The sequence below is a fragment of the Chiloscyllium punctatum genome, chromosome 47 (assembly GCF_047496795.1).
Source record: "Chiloscyllium punctatum isolate Juve2018m chromosome 47, sChiPun1.3, whole genome shotgun sequence".
Classification (NCBI taxonomy): Eukaryota; Metazoa; Chordata; class Chondrichthyes; order Orectolobiformes; family Hemiscylliidae; genus Chiloscyllium; species Chiloscyllium punctatum.
In genome coordinates this window covers 24698508-24723248 of record NC_092785.1, presented here as the reverse complement: position 1 = coordinate 24723248, position 24741 = coordinate 24698508, and the positions used below count along the sequence as shown (strand labels likewise).

Sequence of the window (24741 nt, the reverse complement as noted above, 5' to 3'; positions counted from 1 at the left end):
TAGTAATTTTATAGATGACACCAAAATTAGAGTTGGAGTGGACAGCAAAAAATGTTAGCTCAGTGAAGAACGGGAACTTGATCAGATGGGCCAATTGGCCGAGGAGTGGCAGTTAGAGCTTAATTTAGATGAATTCGAGCTGCTGCATTTTGGAAATGCAAAACAGAGCAGGACATATTCAGTTAATGCTGAGGTCCTGGGGAGTGTTGTTGAACAAAGAGACCTTGAAGTGCATGTTCATTGTTACTAGAAAACGATGTCACAGGTAGATAGAATGGTGAGAAGACGTTTGATACGCTTTCCTTATTACTCAGAACTTTGAGTACAGGAGTAAGGGACGTCATGTTATGTCTGTGCAGGACGTTGGTTCAGCCACTTTTGGAATTTTGTTTGCATTTCTAGTCACCCTCCAAAAGGTAGGATGTTGTAAAACTTGAAATGATTCAGAAAAGATTTATAACGACGTTGCCAGGGTTGGAGGATTTCAGTTTTAGAGAGAGGCTGAACAGGCGAGGGCTGTTTTCTCTGGAGCGTCAAAGTCTGATGAAGTTTTATCAAATCATTGGGAGCCTGGACAGGGTAAATAGACAAGGTTTTCTCCTTGGGTTTAGGGGGTGATCCAGAACAAGTGAGGATAGGTTTCGAGTGAGAGAAAAATATAAAAGAGACCTGAAATGCAACATTTTAATGCAAAATGTGATGCACATGTGGAAAGATCTGCCAGAGGAAGTGATGGTGGCTGGTGCAATTATAACATATGAAATGTATCTGGATTCGTAAAATAATAGGAAGTGTAGAGAAGATTGTGGGGGCAAATGAGAGTTTATTAATTTTGGAAATCTGGTCAGCATGGACAATTTGGGCCAGAGCGTTTGTTTCCATGTTTGACACCTCTATGACTCGATCTGTGCCCAGTATGCGAAGAGCAGTGTAACAAATGTTCTATAGTAGATGAATAACAGCACCTTAAGTCTCAATTCTCTGTGTGAAATGAACCTCTCTGTTTTGGTTGCAATGATAGGATCTTTTGCAGGGAGAAACCTGAGATGATGTTTCGAGTTTAGTGACCCGTGTTCAGGTGAAGATGTTCTGATGAACAGTGATTCCATTAACTCTGTTTCTCTCCACACAGATGCTGCCACGCCTGTTGGGTTTTAACATTTATTTATGATTCTGTTTCATGTTTTCAGCGTTCAAAACCCTTTCATTTATTTCATTAAAATGCTTCACGCCCCAATCTGCCTCCCAGAATTTATAGAATCAGAGAACCAGACTGTACAGAAGAGAGACGTCATGCCATCAAAGCTTCATGACATCCACACTCGCCCCTGGTTCTAGCACTATACTCATTGTCTCAAATGTTATAATGCCTCATTTGTTCATCCTGATACTTTTTAAAGTTTGTGAAGTTTCCAGCTTCCACAACCCTGCCAGACACCAGACCACCAACACTCTCTCGGTGAAAATCCTCTCTCAGATACCCTCTAAAACTCTTCAATTTCAGTTTAAAAATTCTGCCCTCCCCGCCATCTGTTGATTGCCTGCCCACACTTAGTTAAACCCAGGATTGAGCAGTTTCTAAATGGGCCATTAGAGCTGTCATGTTCAAATGCAACATCTGAACCCTGCCAACTACCCCAGTTAGGTGCTCAGGTCTTCCATTGCTATCTGGGCCGACGCAGAGATTATTTGATCAGCAATTTCCGAGTTGCATTTTATCTCCTGTCTCTTTCAGTTAATTTCCTGGTGATTTTGGTCCTTGCATGTGGTAAGTACGATCTCTCTAAATGCATAACGTGCTGCCTGTTGTCTATGGCAACGTCGGAGTTCTGTTCGTTCTCACTGACATCAAACTGTTTCTACTGACTTACTTTTACTTCGCAAAGTGTTTCCTGGATACCACTCTGCGTGCAGTAATATCCTTGTCCTGGCTCATGCAGCCATAGACTGTTCCATCTGATTCACTGTTCTTTTCTTCTTTGATCGTTTTGCAAGAATTTGCAGCCTGAAAATGAAGAGTAAATATTGGCTCTCGCCGCAGCTGGCATTCCGCTCTGTTCAAAAATAATTCTATTTTCAGCTTGAACCTGTGAGGATAATTGACAATGTTCAATTGTACTGTCGAACAAAGTCAAGTTAGTTTCTTGATCCCAGATGGCTGGGATTCAACTGATTTGGTGAAATTTAACCCCTTTCGTCCCATTCGTGTTAATTCTGTCGATGGACACTGTGAGAGTCACGTACATTTTGGTGGCCAGTCGAATCAGCAAGAGCCTGAGGGGTCAGAGGGAGGGAGATAGTCACAAAACCACAGAGATGAGAGCCGGAGGAAGTCTGTGACTTCCCTATTCACCATATTAATCTGCTTCATGTTTCTGTGGATAGTGAATGGTGCAAATATCTTCAACTTTAGCATTAAAAGAACACAGCATTGGAAGTATAGGTCTCTAATCGATATTACCAATATTGGAGAAATGTTGAAGAATATCAGCTGCAGCACAAACACATTATTTTATGCAGTCACTCTGCCCAAGTTCAGAGAGAAGTTCAGGAATGCACTGCATCAACTGGTCACATAAAGTCTTCACTGAATAACTCAGCAATACAGCGGAGAGATCTCCAGAGGCAGCTGCAGTGTTCCCAGTGCAGAAATTGCATATGGACGGCCAGGATTCCATCAGCGCAACCACATGGATCTGAGTTTAACGCCCAGCAGAGGATAGGGAGTGAGGGAAACAGGATGGATCACCATTTAACACCCTCGGGAACACGCTGCTATCCCTGATTGACTGACAGACAGTCACACACGGGGACAAAGAAACAATGAGCAGCATTCAGCCCTTCGAGTCTTGCCCTTATGTCTATCCAGAAGATCGTGGTTCATCCAATTGTAACGTCAAACTCACATTTCTGTGTGCAATGAGCACCCACACAAAACGTTAACAAGAATCGTTCCATCTCCACGTTCAACAATACTGAAGGTGGTGACAAAGGAACAGCAGGTAAAGGCTCAAAGGTGACTGCCAGTTTCAGAGAAGGATGGAAAGAGGCTGGAAGCGTGATTCAAAGTGACGGACTGGCTGTATGTGGTGTGTTCAGCTGGAACATTGGGTCTTCATGGACTACTCTGTAGATGAGTATTAAAGACCGGCAGGAGGTGTCCCTGCATTTTCCCTGCTGGGGAAGGAGGGGGAAGGGCAGAAACAGTCCCTCCTGCACCATGATGATTGTCAGACTATCTCTTTGTTCAGCTCACAATAAATATTTTATTACAACAAGGGAATGGATCCGGGTGCTGGTGATCCCCTCATCTGAATGGGTTATTGTTGCATGCACACTTGTATTTCAGCGAGTTATTGAGTCAACCTTTTGTTGACTCCCATCACAAGAATATCGCTTTCTCCCTCTTTCTCCCTTTTCCAGTCTTTGTCTGTTTCACTTTTCCTCACGCACACTCTCCCTCAACTCACAGCTTCTTTTTGAGTCTCTCTTTCTCTCTCTAACTCGCTCTACCTGTTTCTATCCATCCATATTCTCCTGTCTCACACACATTCTTCCTCTCTCTATCTCTACCTGTTTGTCTGTCTCTCTACCTCCCTCTATATCTCTTCTTCTTTGTCTGTCTAGCTCATTTTCTGTCTCTCTGTCTCTCCCTCGTGCTGTCTTTATCTTTTTCTCACATTGACCAGATGGATCTCTTTTAATATGAGTTCCCTAATTGGCTGTTAATCAGGCACATTCAGGGACTCCTGGCTGACAGATCTAAACAGGAGCATCAGTGAATCTGCTCACTCTAGGAATCGGGTTTGTGCTCGCTGGGTCAGTGTCATGCACTCTGCAAGTGTAAATGCAGCGTGAATTGATGATGGGATCCCAGCCTTTGTGGAGGTGACAGGATCTAATGCAGAGTAATAGTAGGAGATAGGGCTAAAGATTGTAATAGTGAGAGAATTAAATTCAGAATATTGGTCACCCCTCCGCCTCCTACGTTCCAGGGAAAACAACCCCAGCCTATTCAACTTCTCGCGACCAATCCCTCTACTAATAAAAGCACCGTGTGCCTTCTTAACAACCCTATCAACCTATAAAACAACGTTCATTGGTCTATGTATCTGGACAGCGAGATCTCTCTGCTCATGTACACAAAAACTGAGAGTGAACAGTATCCTAATAAAGGACAAGGTAAAGATTTTTCCACTGGTTGCTCGATACACTGTGCTAACGATTATTTCTAGAGTTCGAGGTTGGACACTTGTAAAAGATGAGCGGTTATCAAGAGGCCAAGACCATGAAGAGTGGAGAGAGAAACTTCTCTAAACAGAACTGGGAACAAACCCGAGTTGGTCAGTTGTTCCAACGCAACATTTCCAGGGGAAAGTACAAACCTGAGATTTCAGCAGTAATAAGTGGAGTCCCCGAGATTGGAAAATCAACAATGGCACAAAACATGGTTTATGACTTGGCCACTGGGAAAACATATACACGGTTTCAATTTGTATTCATTTTTAAATGCTCTTAATTGTCGGATAAACCTGAGGAATCGGATATTTTTTAAATAATCCTGACTTTGGGAATTTTCTGGCAGACGTCGAGAAGAACCCAGAGGGATTGCTGCTAATATTTGATGGCTTGGATGAATTCAAGGACAGTATTGATTTTTCTGACGGACCGAGAAATACAGAACCTCAGTTCACGTGCACTGATCTCGAATGCTGGTGTGAAGTGACTGACATTGTGTACAGTTTGATGCAGCACAAGGTGCTCCCTGGATGCTCAGTGCGAGTGACCAGCCATCCTACTGTGGTGCATTTGTTTTAAAAGGCTGAGATCCGCATCAGGGCTGAAATCCTGGGATTTGTTGGTGATAAGAGCAAGGAATATTTCAGCAGGTTTTTTGAAGATCAGATAGTGTCAGCAGCAGTTTTCACCTATGTAGAGGGGAACGAGATCCTGTACACCATGTGCTGCAACCGTTCGTACTGCTGGACCCTTGATGTGTCACTGAGTCCATTCTTCACACAAAGGGACAGGAAGCAGCAGCAGTTTCCCAAGACCATCACCCAACTGTATTCCTATTATATTCACGATGTTCTGAAAAACCATAGCTGTCAGATTGAAAACCCCCGTGATGTGTTTCTGAAGCTTGGTGAGATGGCCTTCACTGGTGTTTCTGAGAAGACTGTGTTTAGAAATGGAGATTTGAATCAGTACAATCTGCAACCTTCCCAGTTCCTGTCTGGATTCCTGATGACAGTTTTGAAGAGAGATGTGTCTGCACAGATTGTGTGTCCCACATTCCCACATCTCACCATCCAAGAATTTGAGCGGCTCTTGCCTAATTCCTGACTCCTGAACCCAGAAACATTCAGAAATTGCTCAGTGAGGTCCATCGCAAGGAAGATGAACGATTTGAAACATTCGTCTGTTTTGTTGTTTGTGCCTCCTCTCCACAGCCAGCTCATCCTCGGGAAGGGTTTCTGTAACCATTTCTTCATCAGACAGCCTGTCAGGTCATCGACTCGGTGAAGAACATTGTTAAAGTACAGATTGGAAACACTAAGACTATAACTGGTGAAAGAAACATCTTGAATTCGTTGCACTACCTTTTTGAGTCTCAGAATAAATCACTAACGCAGAACTCTCTGAAAGATGTGGAAACATTTTCATTTAGTGACTTGCAACTGACCCCAATAGACAGTGTAGTCCTGTGTTTTCTCATTAATTACTGTGATTCAATAAGAGAACTTGATCTTGAGAACTGCTGCATTCAGTACGAAGGATTGCAACGATTGGGACCCATACTTCACAAATGCCGAGAGCTGAGATAAATATCTGTCTCTACATTTGACCAAATGTTTGAGCAGCCGTGGACTGTGCCTTTTCTCCATAATGAAGGGAAACTAATCAATTCGGTTGGACAAGAGAGAATCATTTTCAACATAGACTTTTCGAATAAGGAAAATTGATGACAAATTTAACAAGGACGGAAGAATCTTAAATACCTTCTTGTCAATAGGATGGGATTTTACTGTCTATTCCTGATGAACTAATACAAGTCGTGGAAATTTGGTCAATAAGTCATCAGATTCATAACCAATAACGCTAGAAAGCAGAATGCAACACTACTCATGTCCTTCTGAATTACATCTCATACAGTAGCAAGGTCAACGTTGTTTTCATGTTACCTCCAACTTCCACTTCAGTGTGGCTTAATCTCATTACAGATAAGCACCAACTGTTTATCTATTTGGTCCAATAGGAGTCTTGAATATATTGGAATTGAATCTATTATCCCTTATCTTATCTTTTCTCAACAACATTTCAGAAGACTCACCCAAGATTTTTTTTTAAACTAGTATCCCTCATCTGTCTATATTTCTTCCTCCACCTGTATTCGTGTGTGATCAATCCCTTGCTAATAATTGTCTCCAGTTTTATGATACTATTTATATCTGGCTGATTTATGCTGATATTACGTTTGAATGAATAATTGCAGGTTCCGTACTAACACATTTTTGTTTCATTCACTTGTTATCCCAAGTGCATTTTATCTTGGGATTGAATTCTCTGCCGAAATATTACAGCAGCCATTCCTCACTCATTCCTTCTCGGTATTTTTGCTTCATTTCTCCTGAGACACTAACAGATTTTATTAGTTATTCCTCTTATTCTGTTTTTAAAATCGCTTTGCTCTCGTATTCCTGAATCCTATTTATGTGTTTTCATTCATGTCCTTAGTTTGTTCTTTTTTATTTTATCTTTTCACGTTTCATTCATATTTAGACTTATTTAATTTCCTGCTCTGCCTTCATTAACTAGTTTTAATTTTTTTCTGTTTCCTTATTTGCTCTTTCCAGAACAGATGCCTTACCCTGGTTCAGTCTGTCCCTTCAGTATAGCTCCTTCCTGTCCTAATAATGATGCCAGCATCCTTTGAAATAACACTATTTTATCCCACGCTGGTGCGTTAGCCATGTGTTCAATCTTCTGATCGAACTGCCTCAAAACTAATTTGCATGTCATCAGGGAGTTATTTACGGATAATAAATTAAAAGGTCTTCAATTTAAATTTTAACTGATATATATGCATATTTCCCACCCATCCCCCGCCCCCGCTTTCTACCCTGACATGGTCTGCCACAATTAGATTATCCCACTTCGTTTCCATTCCCTCCCAAGCTGCCGTGAGACCTTCCTTAGCCTGACACCTGGTAAGTAACGTACCCTAACAAAGTTTCATTTGTGGCTCCAAAGAACACTACCTAAGTCCCTAATTCGGAAAACCCTCCCGATTGCTACATTCTGTTCTGTTCTACTTTGTGTCAGAGTGTGGAACTGGAAAAATGTCCGAATGCTGCCTGACCTGCTGTGCTTCTCCAGCACCACATTTTGACCCTGATCTCCAGCCGCTGCAGTCCTTCTGTTCTGCTCTGTGTTTGACACCCGGCAGCATTGTCTGCATTGTAATTGTCCTTCCCACAGTCTTCCTTCTTGTCCCCAGACAGCCAGTTCATCATACCTGTTGGCCACGATCAATATCTGTGGGATTGCCTCCACAATCTCCTAAATCCCCGCCATATACTTTATCTTGAAGCGGTGCTAACTACTCCAGTTTATGGAGACTATAAACACTATCATGCTCATGCCCCTCCACATACGGCCCACCCAAACACTTCCTACCCTCAATTAAATTATCCCCTCCCAGAAATTTCTGCCCCTCCACCCTGAAGTGCCCACAACTTAGCATCTTGCAATTCTTCCCATACCTGCCCATAAAGGATTTGTCACCGAATGGCCCTCATTAAATCCCACTTCCTGTGGAGACCTCTCGTCCCTGATATCCCATCCTCCCCAACACAGAGTGAACATGCGTGGAGTCTGACCACAGGAATGCACAGCAAGATCCCAGTCTCCTGCTGTTGCCTGTCACTCAGCTCCACTCACTGAGAAAGGGGCTTTATCTGAACCCCCTCCTGTGCCTAGTTTGTCCCTTTCCCCAAATGCCTCCCCATTACATTCCCACAGAGGTGTGTGTCCCCAGTTTTGCAGCCCCCACCAAATTTCCCCCCACCTTACACACTCCTGTCTAATTGCCCCCTCCTGGTGTCGCTTTATTCTCCTCCACAAACTGCCTCATGTTCATACTGTCTATACTGTCATTCCCTCTTGCGCGCACACTCTTGAACACACACACTCTCTCACACACACATTGTCTCTTGGCAACACTCTCGCATGCACACACAAAGTTCATGCACACAATTGTCCTCTCAAACATGCAGGCACACTCTCGAACGCAAATACATTCACTCCCTTGTACATGTGCACACACTCACTCATTCCCTTGTACATGGACTCTTGCATGCACACACACTCTCGCATGCACTCCTTCACACACGCACCCAGAAACTCTCATTCGCATGCACGCACTCTTTCTCTCACACACACAAACTCTGCCTTGCACAGACACATTCTCTTTCTGTCGCACACATACCCTCTCTCTGCCAGGCATTCACACCCTCTCTCTCCTGCGCATGCACACACTCTCTTGCATAGGTGCACACTCTTTCTGTCACGCACACACTCTTTCACACATGCACACTGTTGTACACATATCCTCTCTCTGTCAGGCACTCACACGCTCTCTCCTATCTACGTACACAGTTTCTCTTGCATAGGTGCACACTTCCTCTCTCTCACACATGCACATGCACTCTCACACGCACATGCTCTCGCTTGCACATGCACACACTACCTTCCTGTTGCACGCACACCCTCTCAGACACCCTCCCTCTCTCTCGCACACACACTCTCGTCTGCATGTGCACATTCCTTCGCACACACACTCTCTCACACACACACTCGCTTTCTGTTGCACACAAACACCCTCTCTCACACACTCTCACACTCTGTATCTCCTGTGCATGCGCACACACTGTTTCTCTTGCGTCAGTGCACAATCTTCCTCTCACACAAGTACACACACTCTCGCATGCACGCACTCTCTTTCTGGTATGCACACCCTTTCTCTTGCATTCACACACCCTTTCTCACACCTGCACTCTCTCACTCGCACTCTCTCTCATGTAGGAACACACTCTTTTTTCTGTGTTGCACATGCACAAATTTGTTTTCACACTCTCGCATACTCTCGCATGCACACTCTCTCTCACATGTGCACATTCTTTCTTGTACACGCACATTCTCTTTCTCTTGCACATGTGCAAACTCTCACACACGCTTTCTCTCTTACATGCGCACATTTACTCTTACACCTACACACTCTCTCCTGCAAGTGTAAACTCTCTCGCACATGCATACTCTCTTGCACATGCACACAGTCTTCCTCACGCACGTGCATATACTGCCTTGCACATGCACACACTCTTCCTCTCACACATGCACACACTCTTTCATTCACGCATACTCTCTTTCACGTTCACACACACGCTCTCACATTGAGGCACACGCACTCATGTTTATGCACACAGTCTTGTGTTCACGCACACTCAGCGTTCACATACGTGCTCTCTCTCTTGCATTCACACATATTCTCTCTCTCACTCTATCATGCGCACAACCTCTCTCACGGTTACACACATTCTCTCTTTGATTTGTGCTCACTCTCTGTTGCAACACGGGGTAAACTCCATTATTAGTGTAAAGCAGAAACACAGGAAATATTCTCCCCGTGCTGTAATCTGTTAAAATTCGAGAAGCAAGGAACTCTTCCAGAGGTCACTATTTAAAGTAAAAATTAACAACTTTATACTTTACGTCCAACAGAGAATATTAAAAGTAACAACTATTTATAACTTCTTTCTCTTTTACCTCCCACTCTGCAATACTAGACAATGAAAAAGTCCTGATTAAGATTTACAAGAAAAAAATCAGCTTTCTAAACTAGCCAGCTGTTGAACCTTCTCTTTGTACCTTCCTCTGTCATCTTTTTAATGTTCTGCAGTGCAAACTTGAATACAGGTACATTTCAGAGAGCTTTTCTGCTGGTAGTCTGTACTTTTTGGTGGCTTGGCAGTTCTCCCCCAACTGTTCCAAATGTTCGGTGTATATCCCAAAACATCAGATCGTTTTATTGGTTTTAATATTATCAAAATACTAAATTCAAATTTGATTGTAGTTGATACCTTGGGGCGTAATTCAAACTGATTGGCCAAATTTGAATTTGTTTTTGTTTAACAGCAACTCAGTTGCAACAATTTGTTTCAATCTAGTGTTACATTGTTGCCTTGTTCCGTATTCTGTGTGCTTTATCCTTGCTAGCTTTTCATCTCTCCTAAAGGCACAGTAACACTACACCTTCATAACATCTACCCCCTTTAGAAAAAGGAACCATCATAATTAAAACATGGCTTCAGTTCTTTCTCTCTATTCCTTTAGCACAATCTCATGACATACATATGACTTTAATCTAAGTTTATATTAACTTCTGCTTACATAAATATAACATTGAATAGTTACTAATTTTATCTACGCTTTATCAGTTAAATCCGCAATGACGCTTCTACGATTGTATTCTTACGACCCACACATGAATGATATATAAATTAAAAGTCTGTAATGTAAGACTCCAACGAAATAGTCTCATATTCTTGTCTTTAAAGTGTTGCACGAATACAAGAGGATTGTTATCCTTGTTCACAATCATCTCCAACACATTGTCTGTGACATTCACATTAAAATATCACAACGCCAGTAGCAAACTCAAAAGTTCTTTTTCGACCATGGAGTATTTCCTCTGGCGGATATTGAGTTTCTTCAAGAAGTAACCAACTGGAAGTTCAATCCCAATATCATCTTCCTATAGCAATACAGCTTCTATTCCCATGTCACTAGCATCAATGGCAACTTTAAAAGGTATTGAAAAGTTTGGTGTAACTCAAACTGATTTGGTGGTTAATATTGCTTTCAAATGGTCAATGCCTCCTTGCGTGGCACTGTCAATTGAAATTTTGTGTTCGTCTTCAGCAAATTGGTTAATGGTGCAACTATGCTGTGGAAGTTCGCAACAAGTTTTTGATAGAATCCACTGAGCCCCAAAAAATTGAAACACCTCTTTATTCTAGGTTGGTCATGGAAATTCTTTGGTCTTCGTCTTTGAATTCCATGGGGTCAACCTTCCATGACCGATGTTATGTCCCAAGAATGCCACCTCTGCTTTCGCAAATTCTGTTTTGTTTACATTTATTGCCAGTTTTGCTTCTTGTAGTCATTCAAAGACCTCTGCCAACTGTATCATGTGATCTTTCCAGATGTTACTAAATATCACGACATCGATCAATAAGACTGCACAGTTTGGTATACCGGCCACAACATTGTCCATGAATCTTTGGCATATGGCCGGTACATTCTTCATTCCAAAGGGCATCACTTTCGACTGATATAGCCCATTTGGGGTTACAAATGCAGAAATTTCTTTCACCCTCTTTGAAAAAGGTAACTGCCATTAACCATGCATTAAGTCCAATTTGGGGATGTAACTGGCTTGTTCAACTTTCTCGATACAGTTTTCAAATCCAGGAATTGGATATGAGTCCGATTTTATAATGGTTTTGACATTCTGATAATCCACGCAGAATCATTGAATCCCATCTGGTTTGGAAACTAAGACGATGGGCAAATTCCACTCATTCTGGCTCATTTCAATAATGTTCTCATTGAGCATGGCCTCCACCTTCTTCTGGACCTGTTTGACTTTGAAATGAATAATTGCCTTATTGGAGCAGTATTCCCTACGCCTACTTCATGAACAATAGCATTAGTCCTCCCCATCTGATTCTTACCTATGTCCTCATACTGCAGTAACAAACCTTTCAACTGCATTCTAAACTCCTGAGCCAGATAGTTTACTGACTTATCCCACTCCTCAAGGACTTACTCATGTTTAACTCTATTTTGAGGCTCATCAAAATCCACAACATCTGGATTTGATTCCACACTCTGCGGGGTGGCAACTAACACTTGTTTTTCCTGTTCTTTCTCTCTAGTATAATACTATTGCAATGTGCTAAAATGACATACCCAATACCTTTGTCTTTTCTAATCTGGCATGTTTACTCAATAGTTCACCTGACTCAATGTATTCTCAATTTGATAGGGACCACTAAACATGGCTTTGAAGGAATCTCCTATCACTGGTCAGAGGACGAATACGTCATCCCCTCAGGAAAACGTCCGAATCTCAGAGCTTTTATCTGCTGCCTGCCTAATTTTATTCAGTCCCCTCTTTAGGTGCTGTTTAGCTAACTCACCTACTTGATTTAATCTCTCCCTCACCTCTAATGCATAATCGAAGTGTGAGATTTCCAACTGTGGTCCTGTCAATTTTTCTTTCATTAATTTCAAAGGACCTCTCCTTTCATGACCCAAAGCAGTGAATTGAATTGATTCATTTGGGGGCATTTCTAAAGGCAAAAAAATACGAATTGGATACATTTATCCCAATTGTTCTGGTATTCCTGACAGTATGTTCTCAACATAGTCTTCAAGGTCTGATGCTACCTTTCTAAAGCTCCCTGGGATTCAGGATGAAACGTATTAGATTTAAACCTAAGTTATTTATAACCTTCTTAAACAGCCTAACAGTAAAATTTGACACTCGGTCAAACTAACTCTCTCTGGGTAGCCCATGCTGTGTGAAGAAAGCGACTAACTCGTTGGCTACACCTTGTGTAAAAAAAATCCCGATTAATTTACAAAAAAGTCCACTTTCAAAGCCAGTCAGCTGTCGAATCTTGGCGTTTTATCTTCTGCAGATTTTCCTCTGCCGTTTTTTCGATGTTCTGCTGTGCAAACATCTAAACAGGTACATTTCAGAGAGCTATTTTGCTGATAGTCTGTATTTGTTGGTGGCGTGACAGTTCTCCCAGTAATGTATATGGTTTAATATTATCAAAATACTATATTCAAATTTGATTGTATTTTGGTATCTTGTGGCATAATTTAAACCGTTTGGCTGAATTTGTATTTGTTTCATATCAACCGGACTCCAGCTATTTGTTTTGACCAAGTGTTACATTGTTACCTTGTTCCGGACTCTGTGTGCTTTGTCCTTGCTAGCTTTTGAACTCTCTTAAAGCTACAGGACTTCTACAACGTCATAACACTTGCTCTCTCTTGCATTGATGCACACTCTCTCCTGCATTCGTGCACACTCTTGCATTTGCACACTCTCTGGTGGCCGTGCACTCTTGAGTTTGCACACACTGTCGTCTCACGTAGGCACACACTCTCTTTCTATCGCACATACACACAGGTTCTTTCTCTCACGGGCGCACACTGACTAACGCACAATCCCTCACACTCTTTCTATCTCTTGCATGCACTCTCTCACGCATGCACACATCATCTCGCACAGGCACACATTCTCTGTCATGCCCATGAACTCTTTTTCTCCTGTTGCATGCACACACTCTCTCTCTCTTGCACATGTACACTCTCTCTTGTGCATGCACGCACACTCTCGCTTTCATGCACGGATACTCTTCCTCTTACTCACACACACTATTTCTCTCATGTGCACATACACACACAGTCTCCCCCCGTACACAGTCTCTCTCTCGTGCATACTTGCAATCCCTCTCTCTCTTCTTTTCGCACACACTCTCTTTCTCTTGCTCAGCTGCACACTCTCTTCGCACGCATACAGTATCTCGCACGTGTACACTCTCTCACATGCACACACTCATTCTCTTTCTCTTGAATGCTCGATCTTGCGTGCCTGCACACACTCTCTCTCTGTCACGTGCTCCCTCCCTCCTCCTCTTGAATGCACACACTCTCTCTCTTGCACGAACATATTCTTTGACGCTCTTGCACGCACATGCTCTCTTGGACACACACTCTCACATGTGCAGTCTTCGCCCATGCCCACACTTTCTCTCTTACCCACATACACACTCTCTCTTGCGCATGAGCACACTCTTGCTCTTGCACACACTGTCCTTCTCTGGCACATGCTCACCCACTCTCACGCACTCACACCCTCTCTTCTGCACACGCACATACACTCTTGCGTTGGTGCACACTCTTCCCCTTGCGCATGCACATTCTCTGTGTTGCACACACACTCTCTTTCTCACACACGCACACGTTTTGTCTTGCACATGCACGCACTTTCTCTCACATGCACACACTGTCACAGACACTGTCACTCTCACATGCATGCACGTGCACACACACTCACACACACTCTGTCGAGCACATTCTCTCTCTCAGACATTCATGCGCGCTCTCTCTCTCTTCCGCATGTTCACCCATGTGCACACATACATACTCTCTATCCTGAGAAGCACACACTGTTTCTCTAGCATAGATGCACACTCTTCCTCGCACACGTGCACATTCTTTGTCTTGCACACACACAGACTCTTTATCACACACGCACGGACTCTGTCTCACACGGACTCACTCTCTTGCTCTCACATGCACACACTGTCTGTTGTACACACACTCTCTCTCTCTCACACACACACACACTTTCTGCCGCACACATACTGTCTCTTTCTGGCACTCATGTGCTCTCTCTCCCTCACATGTTCACCCTCGTGCACGCACACTCTCTTTCTCAATCGTGCACACACTGTAAGCTTGCCAATTTGCACTCTTCTCGCATGCACACAATCTCTCACTCACACTCTCTTTCTCACACAGCTTCTCTCAAGCACTCACACACTCTCTGTCCTGCACATGCACACTCTCTCTTCCTCTCACACATACACACACTGTCTCACACGCACACACTCTCACTCTTTCTTCTACGCAAACCCTCTCTTTCTCTCACACACATGCACCCTGTTTCTCTCACACATGCACTCTTTCTTCCTATAGCAAGGTGACAAAAACTGAACACAATACTCCAAGTACGGCTTCACCAACATCCGAGATAATTGCAATATAACTTCCCAGCGTCTCAGCTCAATGCCCTGACCGATAAAGGCCATTATGTATTGAGAACCTCGCTCATCTTCTGCAGTTCTACACATACATGTCCACTTTGGTCCTCAAGGGGTTTTATTCTCTCTCTAGTTATTCTTTTTCCCTTACTTTATTTAAAGGATCTATTTGCATTTGCCCTAATCTTCTAAGCCAAGGCATACTCATTCCTCCTTTTGGCCCTCCTGATTTCCTTCTTCGGGAAACTCCTGTGTTCCCTGTACACTTCTAGGGATTTCCTTGATCCTAACTGCCTGTAACTCAATCTGAATACCTCAATTTGATCTCCCCTCAATCGTCTAAATTCTCGAGAGTATCGACCTAAACTATTGAATCTCTCTTCATATGGCAAACCCCTCATCTCTGGGATCAATCTAGTGGACCTCCTGTGAACTGATGCCAATGCCACTATATCTTTCCTCAAATGAGGGGACCAAAATTGTGCACAGTACTCTAAGTGCGGTTCTCACCAATACCTCGTACTGTTGCAACAATACTTCCCTAAATTATATTCCATTCCCTTCACTATAAAAGCCAACATTCCATTCGCGTTCTTTATTATCTGCTGCACTTAAATGCTAGTTTTCTGTGACTCATGAACGAGTACACCTAAGTCCATTAGCACCATAGCACCCTGAAGACTTTCCCCATTAAGATAATAGGGCTCTTTCCATACTTTTTCCACCCAAATGCATGATGTCGCACTTATCCACATTAAACTCCATATTCCACCTTTTGGCCCACTCTTCTAACCTGCCTATATCCACTTAATGAGGTTCTTATTTCCTCATTGCAATTGACTGCCCTGGCTATATTTTTTTCCCAATAACAGGGCAACCATAACTGCATGCAATATTCCAAAACAGGCCTAACCAACGTCCTGTACAACTTCAACATGACATCCCAACTCCTGTACTCAAAAGACCTAAGCAATGAACGCAAAGGTGCAAAATGCCTTCTTAACCACCCCGTCTACATGTGCTACAAACTTCAAAGAAACATGTACCTGAATCCTTAGATCCTCTGCTATATAGTCATAGAGGCATAGAGATATACAGCTCTTCAGACAGACTCTTCAGTCCAACGTGTCCATGCTGACCAGATATCTCAACCAAATCTAGGCCTACCCCTGCCAGCACTTGGCCGATATTCTTCCAAACGCTTCCTATTCATAGACCCATGCAGATGCCTATTAAAAGTTGCAATTGTACTAGCCTGCACCACTTCTTCTGGCAGCTCATTATATACACACACCGCTTTCTGCGAGGAACAGTTGCCCCTCAGGTCTCGCTTATATTTTTCCCCCCTCACCCTAAACCAATGCCATCACGTTCAACTTTTCCACCTCTCCCTATAGCTCAAATCCTCTAATCCTTGCAACGTCCTTGTAAATCTTTTCTGGACCCATTCATGTTTCACATCATTCCGATAGGAAGGATACCAGATTTTAACACGATATTCCAAAAGTGGCCTAACTAATGTCTTGTACAGCCGCAACATGACCTCCCAAGACGTTTACTTGCTACGCTGACCAATAAAGGAAAGCATACCAAACACCTTCTCACTATCCTATCTACCTGCGACTCCACTTTCACGGAACTGTGAACCTACACTCAAAGGTCTATTTGTTCAGCAACACTCCCCAGGACCTTACCATTACGTTTATAAGTCGTGCTAAAATTTGCTTTCCCAAAATGCAGCACCTCACATTTATGTAAATTAAACTCTGTCTGCCACTTCTCACCCATTGGCCTATCTGATCAAGATCCCGTTGTAATCTGAGGTAACATTCTTTGCTTTCCACCAAACTACCAAATTTGGTGTAGTCTGCAAACTTATTAACTATACCTCTTATGCTCACATACAAATCATTTATAAAAATGAGGAAAAGTCGTGGACTCAGCACCAATCAATGTGGCACTCCACTGGTCACAGGTCTTCAGTCTGAAAAGCAACGCTCCACCACCACCTTCTGTCTTCTAGGTTTGAGTCAATTCTGTATCCAAATGGCTAGTTCTACTTGTACTCCACGAGTTCTAACCTTGCTAACCAGTATCTCATGGGGAACCTTTTCGAACGCCTTACTGAAGTCCATGTCGATCACATCCATCCCTCTACCCTCCTCAATCCTCTTTGTTACTTTTTTAAAAATCTCAGTCGCGTTTGTGAGACTTGATTTCCCATGCACGAAGCCATGTTGACTATCCCTAATCAGTCCTTGCCTTTCCAAATAAATGTACATCCTGTCCCTCAGAATTCCCTCCAACAACTAGCCCACCGTCAACATCAGCTCAGTGGTGTATAGTTCCCTGGCTTGTCCTTAAACGTTTTTCAAACAGTGGCACCATGTTAGCCAACCTCTAGTCTTTTGGCACCTCACCTGTGACTATTGATTATACAAATATCTCAACAAGGGGCCCAGCAATCACTTCCTTAGCTTCCTAGAGTTCTAGGGAACACCTAATCACGTCCTGGGGTTTTGTCCACTTTTTTGTGGATCAACTCATCCAGCACTTCCTCCTCTGTAATATGGACATTTTTCAAGATGTCACCGTCTATTTCCCTACATTCTATGTCTTTAATGTCCTTTTCCATAGTAAACACTAATGCAAAATATTCATTTAGTATCTCCCCCATCTCCTGTGGCTCCACACAAAAGCTGTCTTACTGATTTTTGATGGGCCCTATTCTCTCGCTAATTACCCTTGTGTCCTTAATGTATTCGCAATGTATTTGAAGAGCATTTGGCCAAACACATAGATAGGAAAGGATTAGAAGGATATTGGTCACGTACAGGGAAATAGGGTTAGTGTGAATGGACATTTTGGTCAGCATGGACCAGTTTGAGCTGAAAGCTCTGTTTCCGTGCTGTGGGACTCTGACTCGATGACTCTATGACAAAGTTAGGCAGCATTGTAGACAGTGCATATAGTACCACCAATTACAAAGAGAGAGTGACAGACTGGGTGAATGGGGAAAACTGTATTAGATGGAGTTTGATGCAAGCAAGTGTGTGGCTATCAGGTTGGAGTACAAAGAGGGAGCACAAAGGAAATTTACAAGAACTATGCTGGATCTCAGAGTTTCAATTCTGAAGAGAGATTGTGCAAATGAGACGAGTTTCCTCTAGAATTGCGAAGGTTGAGGGGTGAGCTGGTCAATAGTTTCACGACATGAAAAAGACAAGACAGTAGATCAAGATCAAGGAATCCCACTAGTGGGAGATTCTAGAACAAGAGGGAGCAGAGTCTGAGAATGAGGGCCCAGAGAGTTCAGGAGAGCTGTTAGGAAACACTTTGACTCACAGAGGGAGGGAGAGGTTTGGAACTCTTCCACAAACAGCAGCGGATGCTGGATCAGATTAGATTAGATTAGATTACTTACAGTGTGGAAACAGGCCTTTCGGCCCAACAAGTCCACACCGCCCCGCCGAAGCGTAACCCACCCATACCCCTCCATCTACATTTTACCCCTTACCTAACACTATGGGCAATTTAGCATGGCCAATTCACCTGGCCTGCACATCTTTGTGATTGTGGGAGGAAACCGGAGCACCCGGAGGAAACCCACGCAGACACGGGGAGAACGTGCAAACTCCACACAGTCAGTCGCCTGAGGCGGGAATTGAACCCGGGTCTCAGGCGCTGTGAGGCAGCAGTGCTAACCACTGTGCCACCACTGTGCTAGGAATTTTGTGCAGTTAGATACACAGTAAAGTTCCCTTTACTGTATCCCCAACAAACACCTCCAGGGAATGAACTGTTTGGAGTTAGATATAGAATGGAGCTCCCTCCACACTGTCCCTTTCATTCTCTCTCTGGTCAGGTAAAACATTTAGTTTGATACAGAGTAAAACTCCCTCGATGATATCCCAATCAAAAAATTTAATGGCAAGTATAATGAAATGAGAGATGCTGATTTAAACTCACTCCTTAACTCTCACAATGTTGCTCTCTCTCTTTCTCTCTTAGACACACACACACACACACATACATACATACATCGAGTCACACAAATCAAAAATGGAAGAACTACACAAACCAAATTCTTTGTTGGATTCTTTTTGTTCTGTTTTGATTCCCTGTTAGATTGCTGGGTATGAACATGCACATGGATAGTCATCTTAACCCCACGTGCCATGTCCTGCTCCCAAAAACAGTATCTGATTCCAATCCGGAGTGTGATACAGGAGATTCTCAAAGTCGGAGGGAGGCGAGTCTTGAGCCTGACCCAGGTGTGCGAATGTCCTGTGTTTATCTGACATCAAGGGATTCTTTAATGGAGCTTTCATATTTGTAAATCCCTATATATTTGGTCATTCCATGTCCCTGTGTAACTGTGTAAGCGAGTGTGTGTGTGAGCATCTGCTGTGTGTGAGTGTGAGAGCGAGTGAGAGCAGGTGCGTGAGAACACAATTTTATTCTTTAAATGAACAGCTAGCTTTTTTTTTTAGAAGAGAGCAAGTTTCAGTGACAAATGAACACAAAGTTCTCGGACAGTTGAGCAAAGGCTCTTAGCAGACATTTAATAAAACTAAAAACAAACATGTCAGCAAGCTTAATGACTTTGACCTCATTCAAGGCATGATCAATCGAGTATACAATTAACACACCATATTTACAATTGGTCACAAAGTCTATTAGACAAATAGATCCAAGTTTGTTTTTCGAAAATTGAACAGAAGTGTTTGATGGAATTGAACATAAGATTTTTGAACAGTGAAATAATTTCTAGGAATATGCCTAGGGATACAACAAGTCTGTTTTGTTTTTTTATTAACAGCTCATTGATAGGTGACGATGGGAAATAGCTGCTTGATACAAATAGTGTTCAGCATGGCTTACACTCAGGACAGTGTCAATTACAGTACACACAACACCAAATACAACCTCACTCTGCTGGACAATATGGATATCACTCACCAGAAGAGGGGATCATGCTCTGACTGTCTGTGTGAGAGGGAATGCAATCCCAGATCAGAGAGATGGAATAGATACATGGGATTACCCAGCAACATTAATAAAATACAACTCACAAATAGAACAAAGCATATTGAATAAGAGACTGTCAACTCACTGTCACAATCAGCAAGAATTCATGAAATCAATTGATTATTAATTTATAGTTTAGGTCAGTGTCTGTGGTTGCTGCAGATTAGAGAGATTCAGTTAGCACCAACTGTGTAAGAATCTAATTAATCGAATTCAGTAGTTTGTCTATCAAATGCTGTTGATTGTTATCTAAGAAATGGGAGCAGGAGTCGGCCATCTGATCGATTGGGCATACTCTGCCATTATAAAAGATCACAGCTGATTTCTCTGTGGATCCAGCTTACTATAACCCTTAATTCCTTTCCTTTTCAAAGATCTATCTTTGCCACTAAGTAGACTCAAGTCCTTCACTGGGCAGGGTGTCCCACCGATTTACAACCCTTTTGGTGAAGAAGTTCTTCCTCAACTCAGTCCTAAATCTCTTCTGTTACTTTGATGCTATTCCCCCAGTTCGAGTTTCAAACAACAGTGGGAACAGCCTCTCTGTTTCTATCTTATCTACTCCCTTATAATTTTATATGTTTCTGTATAATTCCTCTCATTCTTCTAAATTCCATTGAGTATAGTTCCACTCTAACCAATCTGTCGTCAGATTGGTTATGAAATCCTGGTAACAGGACAGGAAGTGTGGTCACATGGGCAGGGGAGTCGTGAATTCAATATTGTCAGAGCTGCACAATTTACAGCCAGGGAAGGGATGTCCATTCAGCGTGGACAGAGGACGTCCTGCTTCAGGCAATGCTTGTATCATTTTTAAAAGGTAGTTAAGAATAAAGAACAATGCAGCACAGGGATAGGCCCTTACATCTCCAAGCTTGTGGTTGCTGCAGATTGGAGAGATTCAGTTAGCACCAACTGTTTATAATTAATCGAATTCAGAAGTCTGTCTGTCAAATGCTGTTCCAAACTTTACCGTTCCAAACTAAATAAAATCTTTCCAACCTTTCTTCATCGCTAAAATCCCAGATACCAGGCAACACCCTGGCAAACGTTTTCCGTGCCCCCTTCAGACCATCCACATCCTTCTGCGAGCGTGGTGATCAGTACTGTACACAATATTCCATGGCAGCTGTCATCCATTTTCAATCTGCTTGTGCACTTTAAAACTGCGTCTCAGGGCGCACCAGAGTCTACCATAATGCTGCCGCAGTCACTTCGTACTCAGAGACAGGCACCAAGCTGATGGATCAGACCAGACTACGGAGGCTCAAAGTGATTACACGCTGTTGGGATGCTTTCAGCAGCCCTGTTTTGCTTGGCCTTTTTGCACTTTGTCCCTATAGCCAAAGATACCTGATTTACAGCACTGCTTCTTGCCCTGTCACTTCGAGCACAAGGAAAAAGAAGGACATTTGTGTCAACAGTACGCAGTCAAAGAAGGATCAAAGGCAACTTCAAATACCACTCCAGGAGGTTGGACACAGTCAGTCAGCCAGCCGCTTGGAGTGGTCAGAGTCAGGATCCTCTCCACATAACGGGCAAACAGCTGAATATTGGGCAGCCCACCACGTGTCTTGACACTTTCTGTAATATTGTGGGTGATTTCTCCTGAATTTACAGAAAAGGACGGACTAAGGGAAACGAAAGTGGGTGGCACAGCTGTTACAGCTAGCAGTGGTGAGAAAAATGTAGTGAGGTCTTTTGAGTAGGCAGCAAGGCCAAGCAGGGTTAATGAAGTTGGGGCATTGGGTGAGTAAAAGCGAGTGAGGGAAGATGGTGCATGCAACAGTGAATATTAGAATGGGTGCAAGGTACATGCAGTTACAGAGACAGAGTGAGTATGAGGTATCAGAGTAGATTAAATAATTTACCGTGTGGATCAGAAAAAGTCATTGCCCTTCATCCTACATGTGGGGCATTCCTCAAGATGGCTGAGACCACACTAATAAGTTCTGGTAGAAGAAAATTGCTTTTTTTTCCTGCACAACCACATTCAGCATGACCTGCAGTTGCCGAATTCACCCAATCTTCCTTTACAGGGACAAATGTCAGGATCTGTGAAGGGCATTTCTCTACAGACACTGCTTGCCTGGGCACGCAATTACCTTTTAAAAGATGCACCAGGGATGCCACTCCATTCATAGATATGTGGGCAGTGGCGGGTTTTGAAATCTGGCCAGCAACAGACGGGAGGGACGCTACAGGAATAGGATAGACAGTTATTGAGGCAAGATTGGAATGATAGCACAAGAAAATTCAAGATCTTAGAGACAGAAACCCTGTGTGACGCATGATAAAGTTGGCACTGAGCCAAAAGTAAAAATGATTCAGGCTCTTAGTGTCTTCACATTAATTAAAAATTTAAAAGTCAGCTCTAATAGACAAAGGCCATGAAATAATTCAATTCACCTTTCCTTGTCTGCAAATGCAATTTGATGTGAATGCAACAACATATTACAGCATTTGTGGGAGCACGGTGGCACAGTGGTTAGCACTGCTGCTTCACAGGGCCAGAGACCCGCCTCAGGCGACTGTCTGTGTGGAGTTTTCACGTTCTCCCCGTGTCTGCGTGGGTTTCCTCCGGGTGCTCTGGCTTCCTCCCACAGTCCACAAATGTGTAGTTTAGGTGAATTGGCCATGTTAAATTGCCCGTAGTGTAAGGGTTAAGGGTAAATGTAGGGGAATGGGTCTGGGTGGATTGTGGGTCAGTGAGGACTTGTTGGGCCGAAGGGCCTGTTTCCACACTGTAAATAATTTCAGCTAATCTAGATCTCTTTCAGGTATTCCTATAACCACTGAAAAATGTGATTTTGTTGTTGTTTTTGCATTCTGCCCCCTGTTAATTTTCACTACCACTGTCGGATATGACTATAACAGATACCCATAATAACATTTTAGACAACACTTCCTGATGACATGGATACTAAATAATGTCAGATATCCGGTTATTGTAAACAGCCTCTCACGCCGCTACTTACTTCAGTGTCTCTATTTTACTGTCTGGATTCTTCAGATCCCCACACGGCGATCTCACGTTGGAATCTCCCAGATTATTTGTACTCAGTCTACACAAGGAGAGAGTGAAAATGCATTAATATGGACTAATGCATGGAGGCGTTTTGGTTTTGTGTTGGAACAAAAAAAAATCTTTTAATTTCTCTGTATTTGTGATGGTGGACTGAAATAGTGGGCGGCACAGTGGCTCAGCAGTTAGTACTGCTATCTCACAGCGTCAGGGAACTTGATTCGATTCCAGCCTTGGGCGATTGTCTGTGTGGAGTCTGCATAATCTCCCAGTGTCTGCTTGAGTTTCATCCGTGTGCTCCGGTTTCATCCGACAATCCAATGATTTGCAGTCAGGTGAATTTGCCCGGCTAAATTGCCCATATTATTAGATGCACTAGACAGGTGGAAATGGGTCTGGGTGGGTTACTCTTCGGAAAGTTGTTGTAGACTTGTTGGGCCGAAGGGCCTTTTTCCACACTGTAGGGAATCTAATCTTAAAAATGATGGCGTTCACACCAAAAATTGTGGAAAGGATTGCATCACTAAACTGCAAGTTAACAACACTCATTGGAAGTGGCAGTTACAATGCTGTTTGTTCAATCAGTAGGGATGATAGGCTGCAGGATGTATACATGCAGGATGTTGGCCTTGCAAGATGTATACAAAATTAGATCTGGCTGGTCACAAGTAGCTGATTGGTTTGTGGAGATATGGCTAGCTGTGAATGACAAAGGCTACCTGTCTGTCAATAAACATGTGATTGGCTTGTGGGTATGAACAACACTGCCAGAAGTCTGCAGACCTCTTGAACGGAAGGTGGTGGCTTTCGCTGCAGTAGAAAATAATGGAATCTTAAAGTAAGACAGTTTATTTTTTCATTACCATGTGTTGCAATGTGTTGCTTTTAACAAGTAAGTCAGATTTGAAATTGATGAATCAGTTACTCAATGCCTCCTGCAAGGAAGTGAACCTAGAGAAGAGCAATTGATGAACAGCAATTTCTTGTAAGTAAAACATCATCTCATCGAACTCAATGGAGTTATAGCCTATCTATAGTCTATCTACCTGTTTTTTTTCCGCACTCCATCCACAACATTTTTTTCTGTGTCTTTCTGTATGTTTCAGGGGTGTTTTTTAGGGCAATTAGATATTTAGTCAGTAAAATTATACAACTGTTTATTGTTTCTCAAACGTTTTATTTCTGATAAGAATCCTTTACATCACCCTCAAAGTAAACTCATTCCCTACATTAAATAATTTAATTGCTGCATCTTCAACTGTAATCCCCCAGCAGAGCTATTACTTGCAAATTGCAAACATTCACTGGACATTGAATTACTGCACTCGAATTCACATTAGCACCAATATCTTAATTTTAAAATCAATTCTTCGTCTTTGTTCACCATTTTGGTTACGTTAATATTATTATTATTATTATTATTATTATTATTATTATTATTATTATTATTATTATTATTATTGTTATTAATAGTAACAATAATAATAGGTTGTTTTCTTGTCCTTACATTTCAGTGAGGAAAAGCCTGTTTATATTTTTAGATTGATTTACTAAGATGCCATAGTAATACACATGAGCTGCAGTATGATGGTCTAGTCACATTATCATCAGATTATTAAGGCCGAGACCCAGATAATATTCTGCGGACCCGAGTTCAAAATACCCTCTCCACCACCAACCCCTCCCCACCCCCATGGGACATGGTGGAATTTAAATTCAACATGCATCTGCAATTAAGAAATTAACGATGACTATGTCTTGCTGGTCAAAGAATCC

At 42.6% G+C, this 24741-nt stretch overlaps 1 pseudogene; it reads left to right on the top strand.

Annotated features, from left to right (window-relative positions):
* The first annotated feature begins 3282 nt into the window (after nucleotides 1-3282).
* LOC140468664 (NACHT, LRR and PYD domains-containing protein 3-like) overlaps nucleotides 3283-24741 on the top strand; it is a 540472-nt pseudogene continuing 519013 nt past the window's right edge.